General features: G+C 43.6%; 1 protein-coding gene and 1 pseudogene across 1 annotated transcript in view; one reads left to right on the plus strand and one right to left on the minus strand.

Annotated features, from left to right (window-relative positions):
- Positions 1-1160: 1160 nt before the first annotated feature.
- Positions 1161-1722, minus strand: Fabp5-ps3 (fatty acid binding protein 5, pseudogene 3; annotated as a pseudogene).
- A 4391-nt stretch (positions 1723-6113) lies between these two features.
- Positions 6114-16840, plus strand: part of Micu1 (mitochondrial calcium uptake 1) — a 146155-nt gene continuing 135428 nt past the window's right edge. The window contains exon 1 of the mRNA NM_199412.2: positions 6114-6147. The gene's annotated coding sequence lies outside the window, so the exon portion shown is untranslated. The remainder of the gene's footprint in view (positions 6148-16840) is intronic.

The raw sequence follows: 16840 nt of genomic DNA on the forward strand, positions 1-16840 counted from the left end.
TAAATCAGATGCTAATTAAAGGGAGGTGAAAAGCAGAAGCCAGGAGATCCTACCTAGAGTTCCAGGTCAGCCTGGTCTACAAAGCAAGTCCCAGGCCAGCCTGGTCTACAGAAAGAGTTCCAGTCCAGTTAGGGCTACACATAGATACCTTATCTCAAGCAAACAGACAGATGGACAGAAGAGGAAGTCTATTAGTGACGTGGTCTTTAAAGTGTATGTCCTACTTGCCTCTGCACTGCTGTGATAAAATGCCATAGCAAAAGAGCAGAAGGCAGTTTGGGAGGAAGAGGGTTATTTGGCTTATATGTCCCCAATCATGGTCATCACAAGAGGAAGTCGGTACAGAGAGGTGGAAGCAGAGTGAAGCAGAGGCCGACACATACTGGTTTGTTCCTCGTGGTCTGCTCAGCTTGCTTTCTTACACCACCCAGGACCAGGCTCAGCGGTGACACTGCCCACGGTGGGCTGGAAAATGCACCAGACTTACTTACCTCACAGGCAGATGTTATAGGAGTATTTTCCCAATTGAGGTTCCCTCTTTCCAGATAACTTTAGATGTGTCAAGTTGACAAAACACTAGCCAGGACATTATTTTAAAACGTCTTAAAATGTTTGCTTTGTTTGATGTTAATTGTAAGTAGTGTGTGTGTGCATGCTCACAAGTATGCCACAGAAGAAAGGTAAAAGTGTTGAGAACACTTGGGTCCCTCCTTTCCCCTTTACAGAGGACCCAGGGATTGACCCAGGCTGCCAGACTTTCCAGACAAGGGCCTTTACCACTGTGCCATTTATTTGATTTTGTTGCTTTTGATTTTTTTTTTTTTTTTTTGGTTCTTTTTTTTTTCGGAGCTGGGGACCGAACCCAGGGCCTTGCGCTTCCTAGGCAAGCGCTCTACCACTGAGCTAAATCCCCAACCCCTTGTTTTTTTTTTTTTTGTTTTTTTTTTTTTAAGCACAAACACATTTATTTACTAACCAAAGGAATGATCCTGGGTAAACCAACGGTTTGACATGGGTTTCAGGTAAAGTGTCTGTGATGAACAGTCATGAAAAATCAAACCAAAGCAGCGACGCAGTGTGGCTCTGTGCGACCTGCTCATTGAATTGAGCTTATTCCCTCGGGTGCTGACTGCTGTCCAGGATGTCAAGGAAGTCAGTCCTCATTGTACCTTCTCATAGCTCGGAGTACAGACGGCATTGTTCCTGACACATTCCACCACCATCTTCCCGTCCTTCAGTTTTCTCGTTATCGTGCTTTCTTTCCCTTCCCACTTCTGGTGCTGGACCAGGGCGAAGGTGCTGAACATCTCAGTTTTCCTGCCATCAGCTGTGGTTTCATCAAACTTCTCTCCCAGGGTGCAAGAAAACACGGTTGTCTTCACCGTGCTCTCGGTTTTGACGGTGATGTTGTTGCCTTCACAGGTAATCACGCAGTCTGGTTTGGCCATGGCACCCATTCAAGAGCCAGCCCTACTCCTAGCTCCTTCACGTAGTCCTCAAAGCCGTGGCTTTCCACCAGGCACCACTTCCCTTCGAAGTCATTAAGGCTGGCCATGATGTGCAGGAGAACACAAAAGCAGCACGGAGACGTGGTGCCGGGGGCACTCGTGGCTTTTGATCTTAGACTTGTTTTGTTTTGTTTTGAGACTTTGTCTCAGATAGCCCAGGCTAGCCTTGAACTGTAGCCCAGGATGACTTTGAACGTCTGATCCTCCTGCCTCCATTTCCCCAAAGCTGTGTACCTGGCTCCAACATGTGATTTTATAAGAATAAAAGATGTAGGGGTTGGGGATTTAGCTCAGCGGTAGAGCGCTTGCCTAGCGAGCGCAAGGCCCTGGGTTCGGTCCCCAGCCCTGGAAAAAAAAAAGAAAAAAAAAAAAAGATGTAGAAGTAGGAGGAAGAAGAGAGACCTGGGAGTATAGATGAGCAAAGTAAAACCATGTATATTATACACAGAAATGTCATAATGAAACCTGTTATTTTGTATACTTCAAAAATAATAAATGCAGAAAACTAACATCAGTGCTTGCCTATAAGTAAATTTAAGGGTCTCTGGAACAAAGATACAAGGGATATTTTTTACATATCTTTGTATATTTAAAAAATTTAAATCCTAGCCAGGGGTGGTGGCACATACCTTTAATCTCATCATTCCAGGGACAGAGACAAGTGGATCTCTGTGTTTTCTGTTTGAGGCTAGCCTTGTCTACATAGTGAGTTCCAGACCATCCAGTGCTGCATAGCAAGACCCTGTCTCAAAAATAAATACATACATGCATATATACATACATATATACATACATACATACATGTTTAAAGCCTGTATGGGGCATAAGAAATGACTTCCATCATTTTGAGAATTGGCCGCTCTTCCAAATGACCTGGGTTTGACTGTCAGAACTCACATGGAGGCTCACAGCTGTATATAACTCAGTTCCAGTGGATCTGACACCCTCTTCTGGCTTCCACAGACATGAGACACACACTGGATGCACAGGCATGAATATAGACACATAAATAAGATTAAAAACTAAATCCTGTAAATGCATACTTTCAAACTTAAATGTATGGGCTGGAGTGGTCAAGAGCACTTGCTGTTCTTGCAAAAGATTTGGGTTCAGTTTTCAGCACCCACATCAGGCAGGCTCATAACCCTGTAACCCCAGTCCAGGAGACAATCTTCAGACACGGATACACACATGAACATAAACATAAATAAATTATAAAACCAGCGTTCCGTGCAGCAGGTGGACCGTGCCACCAGAGAAAATGTCATGGAACTGTCAAGGTGGAGCATGTTCAAATTCCAGAAATCTCAAAACTTGAGATTTAAATCTCCTTTTGAGACAGCAGGAGTTGGATTAAATCCCTCCCTGTGGAGCAGGAGAACCCTAACCAGGTGGTCACAAGTAGTCAGTGACACAGCCCATGGAATTCTTCCCCATGTGAATAGGACATCACTAGCATCTTAGCCTCAGCCAATAGAATGAATTGCCCCCCCCCCCAAATTCCCAAAGTTCATATAGTCCCTGTCCGCATGGAATAAAGAGCACACATGTCACTTCACCAAGGGTCGAGTGAAACTGGATGTTTCTACTGAGCTGTAACACTGGGGGGATTGGGAGGAAGGGCTGTCAACCAGGACAAGGGTCTTAAAGCCCACGCCCACAGTGACTCGCCCACTTCAACAAGGCCACACCCACTCCAACAAGACCACGCCTCCAAATAGTACCACCCCTAGGCTGAGCCTATACAAACCATGACACAGCCCATTGTTCTTTAATACTCCAGTGATCCACAGTTGACTGTTTGGAAGCCCTTCAAGCTTTTGGCATGCACCTTTTAATTTCCTGGATACAAACTTACCTTCTAGCACAAGATGTTCCAGATCAGCTGGTACCTCTCTGTCCTGGTCCTGAGTTCAGCCATTTCTCCGTGAGCTCCTGCTTCTTTTATTGGGAAAAAAAGTAGATTTAGAAATCGAAATAAGAGAAGCAATTCTTTGGTTTTGTAGTTACCTTCAACTACAAAATGAAGAATAGATTTAAAAAAAAAAACTTATGTATCGATTTAGCTAGTCTTCCTTGCTTCCTTTGTGGTAAAAAGAAAGGAACATTTATGATTTTTAAGGTTTTTTTACTTATTTAATATAATTATTTCTGGCCATAATTATCGGGAAAGAACGCACACACTACAATAGCAACTAAGGACTTACTTCTAAATGATACTGGAACATAATAGCTTCTCGATAAGAATTTGTGGGAAACAGCTCAGTACTAGAGGGCTTCCTAGAATGTACAAAGTTTGCTTTCAATCCCCAGCACTACAGCAAACAGAGGAAAACTTTGGAAGTCTGCATAGGTTTTTAAAGACTATCATTTCTAAAACTCTGAAGATAAATACAATGAAAGATGGGGACTCTCTTGAGTTCATTTGAAAGAAATTGAATGAAAGTTTTACGAAATGACGCTTCATTCACTCAGACGTCTGTTGCAGGAGAGACTCGCTTTTCACAGTGGTGTAATAAGTTGAGCCTGCTGTGGGCAATACCTGGAATTGTTACTTTTACGTATGTGATAAAAATAGGTAAGTAGGAAACGCTTGAAAGCATGCAATTTATATGTTAGCCCAATTGAAAGGAAAAAAAAAATCTCTCTTGATAGCACAGAGCTTCCAGTATAATGTACTTCACTATACTGAAGGCAAAATAGGGATATTTCATTCTATGGCATTTCTTTTCCTATTCAACATTTACATGGAAATCATATGGTACAGTGAAAATCCAGATTTCCGAACACCATTCTAGTCCAGTGAGTATATCCAGAAATCTGTTTTTTTTACCCTGAGCCAGGCATGGTGGTGCATGCCTACAACCCCTGCCCTTTGGAGGCTGAGGCAGGAAGATTACCATTAGTTTGAGAACAGTCTATATAGAAAGACCTGTCTCAAAACAACAACAACAACAACAACAACAACAACAAAACCCAAAAAACAAAAACAAAAACAAACAAACAAAACCAAACAAACCAAAAACCAAAAACCAAAAACCGAAAAAACTCTCCAGATAAGTGTGAGGCATTTGATTATCAACGTGGCTTAGGAACTACTGGTGTGGGTCAGGGAAGGGATACGTGGATATTTCTTCTAATGTTTATTTACTATTCTTATGTGTATGTGGGGTGGCACATCTGCCACGGTGTGTTTGTGGGTGGAGGTTAGAGAACAATATGCTATGTATGTAGCTGAGGACAACCTAAGGACAATTCCTGATCCTTCTGCCTCCCTCTCTACAGAGGTTATGGTCATATATATACCAGCATGCCCAACTTAACCATTGCCTTGCTTGCTTGATCTTGATGGATTTTTATGTTTAGTTTGGTTATTCAGATAGGATCTTATAGAGCCCATACTAGCCTAGCCTCAAACCCACTACGTAACTAAGTATGGCTTTGAACACCTGATCCTAGTGCCTCTGCCTCTCAGACGCTGAGATTACAGTTGTATGCTACCACATCTGGCTGAAAAACTTCATTCAGGGGTTGGGGATTTAGCTCAGTGGTAGAGCGCTTGCCTAGCAAGCGCAAGGACCTGGGTTCGGTCCCCAGCTCCGAAAAAAAGGGAAAAAAAAAAAAAAGAAAAACTTTATTCAACAACTTATATATTGATGATTTTTCTCTTTACCTTGTTCAGATAAAGAGTTAATTTGCCCCGTGAGCCTCCAAAGTGTTCTATGGTATTTATGATGCAATGTGAAATTTACAAGTTTTGGAGCTAACAAGAGAAGCTTCTCAAGAGAAGACTTTTACTCTCTCCCTATCTCCCTCCCTTCTTCCAAGTCTGTCTGTTTGTTCCACAGCATGAATCTGAAGGTTAGAGAACAGCTTGCATCAGTCAGTTCTCTGCTTCCACAGTAGGTGTCCTGGGACTCAAATATGGGTTATCCAGCTTGGTAGTAAGATTCCTTACCTGCTAAACTCTTTTTCATAATTTGACACTAAGTAACCCACACTAGCCCCTAAGTTCCAAGTGCTAGGAGACTAGTTGGGGACGGTCTGCAAGGAGTGAGAGTGAACTGGAGGTGGATAGGATTAAGATACATTATATCTTATGAAACTGTCAAAGGATAAATAAAAGATGTTTCTAAAAAAAAACAGTGGAAGCCTCTAGACTGGTGGGAAGAACCTCGTTATCTCTTTCTCACTTACGGAAGGGCGGGATTTAACTAGAAAGAGGCACAGAAGAGGTGCACTTGAACACCAGAGAAACAAAATCAGCAAAGGAATGCAGGAGGGATTTTGCAAACCAGCCAGCTTTCCCGCCTTCAGCGCTGGAGTTGCGCGATCATGTGGGTGGGGCCGAGGACAGGGCAGGCCCCCAGGCGAGGGCGGAGTCTCGACTCGGGGCCGGATCCGAAGGGTGGACCGGCCCCAGGGTAGGGCGGGGTTGCTTCTCCGCCCCTCCCCATTCCCCCCCACCCCGGTTCCTCCCCGCTCTGTTTCATCAAGATCCCGACAGGCCCAGCGGCTAAGGGAGTCACGTGAGAGTGGGCGGAGGAGGCAGAGCTGGGCTCCACGGCTTCTGCGTCTCTATGGTTGTCAGAGGTGGGCGGCATTCTCCGAGTTGCTGCTAAAGCTGGAGCGCGGACGGGTGAGTGTGAGGATTTTGATCGCCGTGCGGAGACAGGGGTTGAGGGGGAGGGGGAGCCGGCACGTTTTGGGGACGAGCCTTTCGAGAAGCTCCGAGATCTGGTCACTTTTCAAGTCCGCCGGGGACTGCTGTCTTAGTGATGCTGTTGGCGATATGCTGAGGGGACTCTGTCCTCCGCTCCCTTCACCCCATCATCCCTTATCCCTGTCAAGGAGAACTTGTAGTGCCCGACTTCTAGTCTCTGAGTGCATCCTCTCCACCCTCGGCCAGGACACAGGGGTAGCCCTCACTGGTTCTCCGAATTCGTGGCTGTGGTCAGAAGTGGATGGAGGAGTATAGAGCTGCGACAGAAAGATGACACATGTATCGGGGATAGAGAAAAGGGGGACAATCATGGGCTCCTTAGGGAGGCAAAACAAACTGCAGATTTCTCGGACTGTTCCGTTTTTATCCTCACCAGCAACTTCGCGTTCTCATTCTCCCTCTTTCTCTCTCTGCGCCCGGTCTCAATCGGGGCTTGCCCACATGATGTTTCGAGAATGAGCCAGGTATTATTGATTATATGGGAATGCTGGACGAATAGTTTAAGGCGGACTGTGTTTTATAATTAGTTGTCACCTTAATAAATCCTAGGGTTTGTCCTTTTTTGTTTTACGTTTGCAGTCCCTTTCAGTTGCTTGAAGTGCAAATATTTGTACCTGTAAATAGAGTAAAATTTTATAACTAAGAGTAAATAATTTTCTTCCTGAGACGCTTCGGAAAGACCCTTTCTGTTGGTTTTTAAATGGATGTTTTGATCCACTTTTGGGGTGGCTCCCTTAATAACCTCTGTTTACTTTAAAGGAGTCAGTAGGATCAGAAGGGAGGTGATTTAGCAACATTAGAAAGAAATTGTGCGGACACAGCTGTTGGCGAGTTTAGGTTTCACTGATTGTCAGCATTTGAGACATAACAAACAGTTGGCCGACTTGACCATCCTGAATGTTTTGCTTAGTTAGAATCTTACCCTAAAGAGTTTGGAGCACCACTTACCTAGGAAGGTGTTCTGGCCTCCAGCCACTTTGTTTTGTTTGAGTTCTTTTTTTGAGGCAGGTTTTTCCCCTTATCACTTGGTTTGGCCTTGAAGTCTGAATCTTTCTGTCTCAGCCTACGGAATGGTGGGTGGGATAACAGGCCTGCCTGGACCTTGCAGGCTTCAATAGGTTCAGTCCCCCACTTCTCAGAAATCTTTGATTCTGTCTCACTTAAAGACATCGCCCTGGCTACCTACCGACACCAAGAAAGTGTCAATGCCTAAGTACGGAGGGTCAGCACATTCAAAATAATGTTAGCAAGAAAGTGAAGATTCAGAAGTGGCTTGTGTGCCTGGAGAGAATGAGAGAACTAAGAAAGGCTGGTGAAAGCAAGGGCATTACTGCCTTTGTTGTTGTCTTCCTATATTTCACGGAGTGGTTACTGTATTCAGTAAATCCATCTGACCATCCGTCCATCCATCCATCAAGACAGTGCCTTACTGTGTTGCTCAAGCTGACCTTGAACTCTTGGGTATAAACAACCCTGCCTCAGGCTCTAACTTGCTTTCTAATACTTGGGAGAGAGAGAGAGGAAGAGAGAGAGAGAGAGAGAGAGAGAGAGAGAGAGAGAGAGAGAGAGAGAGAGAGAGAACCTAACAATACATAATTTCTCACATGATTGAATAACACAGGAAATAATTATAAGTTATATTTAACTGAACAACTACTTCAGACCTTTGTAATTATTTTAAAAACTCAAATAATTAATGAAGCTCCCCTCTTCAACCCCCACAGTTGGCCAGATACTTAATGGTAGTCTTCTGCCTCAGGCTCCTAAGTGCTGGGATTATAGGCATGTGCCTCCAGGCTGGCCAGTAAAGCCTTTCTTATATGTCATTTTTTCACTCTTAACCTGAGAAGCTAGTTTAAGATCTTGAACAGTTGAAAGAGCACATCCTAAATACTATCCATATTCCCCTCAAAGAGTTGTTTAGCATACTTCGTTTTATATAAAAATATTTTTTATATAAAAATAATTTTTTGAAAAAAGGTTTACCACAGCATTCCCCCATCTCATAATAGAAATAGCTTCCTTTGTTGCCCCCCAAAAAGTGGATTCTTTTCCAATAGGTGTTCTGTTTTAGTAAATCATGAGAAAAAAATGATAATTCTTTAAAAATACTAAATGTTACTCTCTGGGCATGTTTGAGAGGCCTGACCATTATCTTGGAGTGGTTTTTGTTTCTCACTACAAAAGTGGAAACTTTACACACACAAAAAAAGTAACATTGGGCTGAGTGTGGTGGTGCACGTTTTTATTCTGAGCTCTCTAGAGGCAGAAGCCAGTAGATGTCTTTTGAGTTCCACGCTATCCTAGGCCATCCAGGGATACATAGCCATGTCTCCAAAAAAAAAAAAGAAAAGAAAAAAGAGAGAGAGTTCACATACACATACACACACCAAGTCATGGTTATAACTGATCTTCAGAATCATTTCCCTTTTGAGGGATGTAATCGGGAACTCTAGGAATATAATTGAAACTTGGCCTTATACTCCTTAGGAAAGGTTAGCAGTAGGTTCGCACCCTGTAACCAACTGTAGAAACCCCAGAAGAGATCCTCATGTCTTCTACACATCTAGCACATTACTGTGTGGTGCCTCATTGGCCAGCAATGCCAGCTTGTGCCTTTGCTCATCCGAGAGGCTCTCCCTACTGCCAGGGGGTTAGAGCTTTTTGCGGCCAGGCTTGGGTTTCTTTCTTACCATAGACTAGGAGAAAGGACAACATGGTCTCACACCACACAAATTAACGGGAGGGATGGGGGAGTATTTGGTTTCTAAAGAAAAACAATTGTGGCGTTATGTCCTGCTGAAGGGAGGACAGTGGTGCGAAGACGGAAACAATAGTTAAAAGTATTTGTATTGGGGTTGGGGATCTAGCTCAGTGGTAGAGCGCTTGCCTTACAAGCGCAAGGCCCTGGGTTCAGTCCTCAGCTCTGGAAAAAAAAAAAAGTATTTGTATTCTAACTGAAGAAGTTCTCTTTTCCTTTGCGATATAAATTACTTATATTTGTAGTTTGGTTTTGCTTTTTAAAATGTTTATTATTAACTTACAAAATTTGAAATCTGAGCTCTTCCTTTGCATAGATGTGCATTATTACATGTGTGGTGTCTTGGCTCTGGAGTATATATATTTTTAGATTTATTTTAATTTTGTGTGTGTGTGTGTGTGTGTGTGTGTGTGTGTGTGTGTTTTGCCAGCACATGTCTTCACCATGTATGTGCCTGGTGCCTGGAGAGGCCAGAAGAGGCCATCAGATCCCTTGATCTGATGTAGTTGTGAGTCACCATTATGGATGCTTGGAACCGAACCCAGGTCCTTAACAAGAGCAGCAAGTGCTCTTAACTAATGAGCCATGTTTCCAGCCCCCAAGGATCTGAGTTTTGTAACCTGTAATATATTGTAACCTTGGCTAGTTTGTCTCACTTTCTTTCTTCTCAGCACATGCTCTTTTTGCTGAGCTACAACTTACGTGTCAAGCTTAGTAATTACTGGTACTTTTTGTGTTGTGGGTTAAGTTGACTAAGTGACTACAGCTTATAAACAGTGAGTGAAGATGTTTTAAGTACTTGAAAAGCTGTGTGATCAGTAAGAGTAAGTTCTAGGTCCTCTGCACTATTCTGTTGACAAGTCTCTTGGTGCAGAGACTACGTTGTATTGATCCTTGCATGAAAAGTAAATCTTATAATTCACTAATTGCTGTTAAGTGGATATTAACTTCAAAACTAGTTGACAGTAGTTAGTGTCTTGTTTTCTGTCTTTTTATGTTTCGTTGTAATGATTCATTATATTTTAGGGAGGACTATAGTTAAAACGATGAACCGTTTATTGTCTTGTTTTCAATGGAAAGAAATGTCGTCAGGAGCTCCGTTCAGTGGGTGAGAGCTGCTGTCCTAGCTGCTGACACTGGCCGTAGAGGTTCCGATGAGGTGTGTTCTAATGTCCAACTCCATCCCTTAACAGTGAGCTGGATAACCACTCCACACCGGAGATTGTCCCTTTGCACATGGGAGTGACCGTGCCTTTCTCTTGGGTGGCCGAGGCTAATTAGTATATAATAAGCGTATGGATATGTAACGTTCTATACACATGTAAGTGTCAGTAGCAGAAATAATGTCTTAAGTGATTTTAGTTTTCTAATTCTTGGAATTCTTATCTGAATTGTGTGTGTGTGTGTGTGTGTGTGTGTGTGTGTGTGTGTGTGTGTGTGTGTAAAATATATAGATGCCTAAGCGGTGAACTGTATTACCCTTCAAATCATCGTGAGTTTAAGATGGTTGAATTCCATGTTGTATACATGTCAGTGAACTGGAAGATTGGTTAAACTATTCTTATTAAGAAAGTGCTCAGGTGTTTGAAGAATCCAAGAGTGAGAACTGGTTTCCCAGTTTAAAGAGGGCATTGCATTTTATTAACATATTTATTTACACATGTGTGTATTTGCCAGCACACCTACCCATAGTCCTGTAAAGAAGAAACAATATTTTCAACACAGGGTGTCCTGGGTACTTGCAAATAGGAGGGATGACAGTGTAAAACGTAACTTACAAAACAGAAGGCCACGGTGGGACGGGAGAGCCACAAGCCATGACTAAATTGAATTAGTGATCTGGCATTGGGAGCTAAAGGTTGCTACATAGAGGTGTGTTGACGCAGTTTTTCTTGCAAATTTAAATATTTCCTGAGCTAAAACTAGCAAGTTCAAAGTGAGTTTTACTATTTGAAACTGAAACATGTGGGGCTGGAGAGACGGCTCAGTGGTTAAGAGCACTGGCTACTCTTCCAGAGGTCCTGAGTTCAAATCCCAGCACCTACACAGAAGGTGTCTTATATATCTCTGCCTATAACTATATCTATGGGGTCCAGCATCTTCTGACCTTCCTGAGTACCAGGCATGCACAGACAGACATCTAGGGATGATACCCGATACAAATGAAAAATAATTTTCAAGAAAAATAAAGAAGCAAACATTAAAATTTTATTATTTTTTTAAAGATAAGGCTACAGAGGTAGCCTCAGCTGGCCTCAAACTCACAGCAATCCTTCTGTCTCAGCCTCCTGTCTTAGGGTTTTACAGTTGTGAATAGACACCATGACCAAGGCAACTCTCATAAGAACAACATTTAATTGGGGCTGGCTCACAGGTTCAGAGGTTCAGTCCAGTATCATCAAGGCAGGAAGCATGGTAGCATCCAGGTAGGCATGGTGCAGAAGGAGCTAAGAGTTCTACATCTTCATCTGATGGCTGCTAGATGAATACTAGCTTCCAGGCAGCCAGAGGGAGGGTCTTAAAGCTCACCCACCACAGTAACACACCTACTCCAACAGGACCACACCTACTCCAATAGGGCCACGCCTTCTAATAGTGCGACTCCCTGGGCCAAGCATATACAAACCATCACGCCTCCTAAGTGCTAAGGTTACAGGTGTGATCCAAAATGTGGGGATGGAGATTGAGAGGATTTCCTGTAATATTTGAAGCATTGTGGTGAGGTTGATGAGGTGACGCTGCGGGTAAAAGTGCTGACTCTGCAAGACAGGTGTTGACCTGAGATCCTGTCTATGGTGGAGGAAGAGAACCAAACCCTGAAAGTGCAACACACATGCACACACGCACACACATACCCTTACACCCCTTAAAAAATAGTGCATTGCCTATTGTAGAAAGAAACCCTCTGCTGCCCTTTATTCTGCTTACTCCCTTTGTACTCCGGAGAGCAACGTTGGAGAACTAACCCTGTCAGTAGAATAGCCAGCCAACATGAGCACTTTGAGCTGTCTTTGTTCCCTTAGTAAAAAGTGTGGGAACAGAGATGGGCAGTGGAGGGTAAAAGGAGCCAAAATCTAAAGTGATGCCCGGGTTCAACTCTGGAGACCAGCATCAGAGTGCAGATCTAACTTTATTGTTTATTACATGAGCTCGTATATAGCTTTTTCTTCAATTAGGATATGTTTATGTATTCAAGGGTAAATCGGGGTGCAACCTGTGTTGGTTAGTAGAATCCGTCCAGGAGCTTATAGGGGAAGGTCCATTCCCCTGTGGAGATTTCCATGAAGATCCTCCTCATGCCAGGAGCCATGTCAGATCAGACACTGTACAGTGGATCAGAAGTCTCAGGAGCTGGTGGGGCCTCGCTCTCTGTCCCACTTCTTTGTGTCCTCCACCAGATGGGTCTCCACATCCCCCACTAAATCACTGTAGAAAGTGGGACATTGAGAATCAAATTGTGCTGCAAAGGGCTGTGTATAAAATGCTGTGGTCCTCTCTGTCTTGGAGCCTGCAGATGTCTGCTGGGAACAAGACTTCTAAAAGGTATCTAGGTGGCTGTGGTAAAAGGCTGTTTTTGCTGACTATAGGCAGTGTCTCTGGGCCCAAAGAGAGCACACAGTTGTTCTTAAAACTGAAGGTAGTCATGCCCAAAATGAAAAGGAATTCTGCTTGAGCAAGGGGTGTATGTATGTGTATAGAGCAAAAAACCACACAGCAACTCTTGGTGGAAATCGGATAAAAACCAGAATGATCTGGCAAAAGGTAACCAGGGCCATGAAACAGGAGCATGGTTCATACACTAAGATACATTAAGAAAGTGTTACTAACTTGAATTTGGGATCATTGTCTTATAGTTATAAAAGAGAACATTATAAAGATGTTTGGGGATGAAGTATTGACCATAACTTCCTTGGGAAGGTTCAGAATAAAATAACTGGGTCTATAATTCCAGCACTAAAAATGGAAGCAGGAAGCTCAGAAGTTAAGTTATCCATAGTAAGTATGAGGCTAGGGCTAGAAGCCTCAAAATCAAAACAAAGCAACACAAACGCAGCCTGGGAGAAGCAGATGAGGGAAATGTGAAGACATGTTTAATCTAGGCGATGCGCCTGGAGGGCAGTATTCATGTAATAGCTGGCGTCCCGTGACCTCCTATAGGCATCCTATAGGCAACACTGCTTATGTCTTTACAGTTAATCTCATCGCAGGCTTTGTGGAGTGTGCACACTGTGTGTACCCAGCCTTTGAAGAAGCAATTCAGTTGTCAGTGCTTTGGCACGGTTCCCACAGCTTCTGTAGCCTAGGGGTTTTCATTCATGCTCTGTAGAAAACAACTCTTACCATTAATAATTTTTCTTGGCTGCGCGCTCTCTTAGGCTCAGATTAAAGTTGGTGGTAAACCCCCGAGTACTGGGTACTCTGTGTTAAGATGAAGCGCTCTTTATTGGTTCGGAGAGTGGATTGTAGAATCTAGAATGCTGTTGTGGGAAATCCCAGTTTCTACTGTAAGAAATTAGCTAAATATACTAACCTCGTGCTTTGGGTTTGCTTTTAAGGCAAAGTCTGTGTACCCATGGCAGGCTTCGACCTTAACAGTGGTCCTCCTGCCTCCACCCCAGTTCCTCTTCGCCTGGGACTACAAATGTACAGCACCACACCCAGTTACTTCGCTCAATATTAAGCTATTGACATTATTTCTGTAGCAAAGTACAGAAGATGGCCAGACAAGGAGCTACTAGATCTGGGTTTGTTTCCCAGTTTGTCGCTTGTTCACTTTTGTTCTTAAGTTGGCCTTTCTGGCCTGTTGCCTTTCACACTGAAATCTTGAAAATTTCTGAGATCATTTTCATCTCTTAACATTCTAGTACATTATTCCCTCCCACTTTCTGTGTCAATCACTGTTTGAAAATATTGGGGGCCACCATATGCTAGATCCTCTTGTCAAAACTACTTGTTTTTTTATTGTCTTAAGGTTTATTTATTTTTACTTTATGTCTGTGAGGGTTTGCCTCCATGTATGTCTGTGCAGCATGTGCACGCAGTGCCCATAGAGACCAGAAGAGGGTGATGGACTTCAGGAACTGGCGTTGGAGGTGGTTGTCCGCCACCGTGTTGGTACTGATAACCAAACCTGGGTCTTCTGCAAGTGCAGTGCCTGCTCTTAACCACTGAGCCATCTCTCCATCCTCATGGAGCTGGAGGTACAGGTTAGCTGTCCTGTGGTGCTGGGAATTGAACCAGGGTCCTCTGGAAGATCAGTCAGTGCTCTTAACTACCAAGCCATCTCTTCCAGCCCCATGATGTATTACCTTCTAATCTCCAATTCCATTCCTAGGTATACACATACAATTTTAGAAAAGGAAGGATTCAAATAAATACTTAGGTATCAATAGCGTTAGTCCCAAAAACCGAAGTGTAAACAGCCCAAGCATCTATTGATGGAAGATGGATGAGCAGGACGGGGCCTGTTCTGCGTGGAATATTAGTCCACTTTTCAAAAGATAGACAGTTGTGCACTGGGCCACAACATGGATGAAGCTGGGTAACACTGTACCAAGTAAAATGGCCAGATACAAAAGTGCACTGTTCATAAAGGAGGCATGGGGGAGGGGGAGGATGAAGGATGAGGAGGACGAGGAGGATGAGGAGGAGAAAGGAAGAAGAGAGGAGGAGGAGGAGTTGGTGGTGGTAATGCAATATTCCACTCTTGAGGAATTTTCATACTGGAAATTCCCACAATTTTGTGTTTTTACCAGCATGCACCCGAATTCCACTTCTTCTGTATTTATTCTCTTTGTTATTTTCTGATAACATTTTCTAGGTAAAGTGTCTCAGTGTGGTTTTGATATACATTTTCCTCCTGACTCATAATGAATATTTGTCCATTCAAGTTTTCTGCCCATATTTAATTAGACTGTGTATTGTTGGACCAGGACCACAGCCCTCCAGACATAATTCCATGTAGCCCAGGTTAGCCTTAAACTCTCTCTGCATCTAAGTGAGGATGATCTGAAACACTGGATCCTCCTTTCTCTACCTCCCAAGTGCAGAGATTACAGGTGAGCACCACCAAGCATGGAAAGGAGACAGTTTTTATGTAAAACCATACAGTTTCTTAGAGACAGGATTGATGCCATGGGTTTACAGTGGGATTTACATTATAAGAAAAAACCCTTTTTATTTCCTGGATTCAACAGTATAAAGGAAAACTAAAGCCATGACAAGAACTGCTTTCCTTTCCTGGGTCTCCCAGGACTCAGTGGTTCACATCTGATACCTCACGCGGATTTCTTCCCTGACCTGTTCTCTAACACCACATAGGTGTCTTATTGTTTGATTCAGGTCTGACACTAACTGGAGCAGGTGCATCTACACTCCTGCAGGTTAAAGCTTCAGTCCCACTAGATTGGCCTTCCCTCCCCTCACAAGCAGTAAGCCCCCATACTCCCTATGACTCCTGTGTGACTTGGCTGTGAGTATCTCACACTTCTGATTGGATTTGATCTTTTGCTGCAAGAACTTCCAGAGTTCCGGAGAATGCTGTCTTTACTAGTTTAGAATCGAGATACCTTTTTTTTTTTTTTTTCCAGAGCTGGGGACCGAACCCAGGGCCTTGTGCTTGCTAGGCAAGTGCTCTACCACTGAGCTAAATCCCCAACCTGTCTTTACTATTTTAGAGTGTGTGTGTGCATGCATATAGACAGGCATCGTGGAGATCAGAGGGCAGCTTGCAAGAGTAGGTTCTCTCCTCCCACTATGTGGATCCAGGGATTAAACTCAGGTCCCTAGCCTTGGTGGCAAGTGCCTTTACCTGCTGAGCCATCTTACTCTTTATGTAAAGGACACAGCTTGTGAGCAGGCAAGGTAGAGGAGCTGCTTAAGGAAGGGGTGCTGTGCTCCCATGCTGCCTGAGGGTCTGTCATCCTGTCAGCAGCACCTCTAGCAGCCCAGACCCGGCTCAGTCCTGTCTTTGGGGGTTCCATAGAGCCATGGCTGATGAAATAATTGGCAGGGACAGCTCAACCATCAGCACATTTCCCCTCCCTGGGGATAGGAAGCAGGGCTGAGAGTGCCAACCTTCTGGAACCAGCTCGCACCTGAAGCTGCCCCTAGTAGTCAATCTGTGTTTGTATATTTATCACAGTGCTGGGTTGGGGTGGAAGCCAAGAAAACTCACTTCAGGTATGGAAGCTTAAAAGGAAAGCTTTATTTTCTGAGCACTTAAGGAGTCAGCCAGTTGAGGATCTGAACTACATCCTGAAGGAAGATTGTACAACAATTTTTAAAGCAACAGGAGGGGAGCTGAGGGAAGCTACAGTGTTATCCAGTTGTACTTAGACAATTGTGGGTTAAGCAAGGGAGTAACCATTGGAGACTGGGCTGTATCCAGGGTACCCGGCTTCAAGGTCCTTAATTCATTCTCCTAGACATCAGGTCCAGAGCTCAGAGTGATAAGGGGACAGAGGTGCAAATCAGTTGCGTGTAGATAATTAAAACATAATAGGCAGTTGGTTATATATTTTTACAACTAATGCAACTTGGTTTAGATAACAACAATTTCTATATTCTTTACTGGTTAACAGACAATTAAGGAAACTTTTGGAGAAGTGGGATAGGTGTTCATTCCTAGGCCTGGTAATATGATCTTGTTTGACTCTGCCAGCAAGGTAGACCAGTTGTCTTTGAGATGGCTGGATGCAGACAACTGTCTCCTTACAAGGTGTCCTTGAGATGTCTGGAGTCAGACAACTGTTTACAACAGATGTTTAGCTATTGGGATTCCTAATTCTTAGTAACAAATCCCACTAGATTGGCTGGGACCTTGAATTTAGTTTCTCCCTATGAGTA

The sequence above is a fragment of the Rattus norvegicus genome, chromosome 20 (genome assembly GCF_036323735.1).
Source record: "Rattus norvegicus strain BN/NHsdMcwi chromosome 20, GRCr8, whole genome shotgun sequence".
Classification (NCBI taxonomy): domain Eukaryota; kingdom Metazoa; phylum Chordata; class Mammalia; order Rodentia; family Muridae; genus Rattus; species Rattus norvegicus.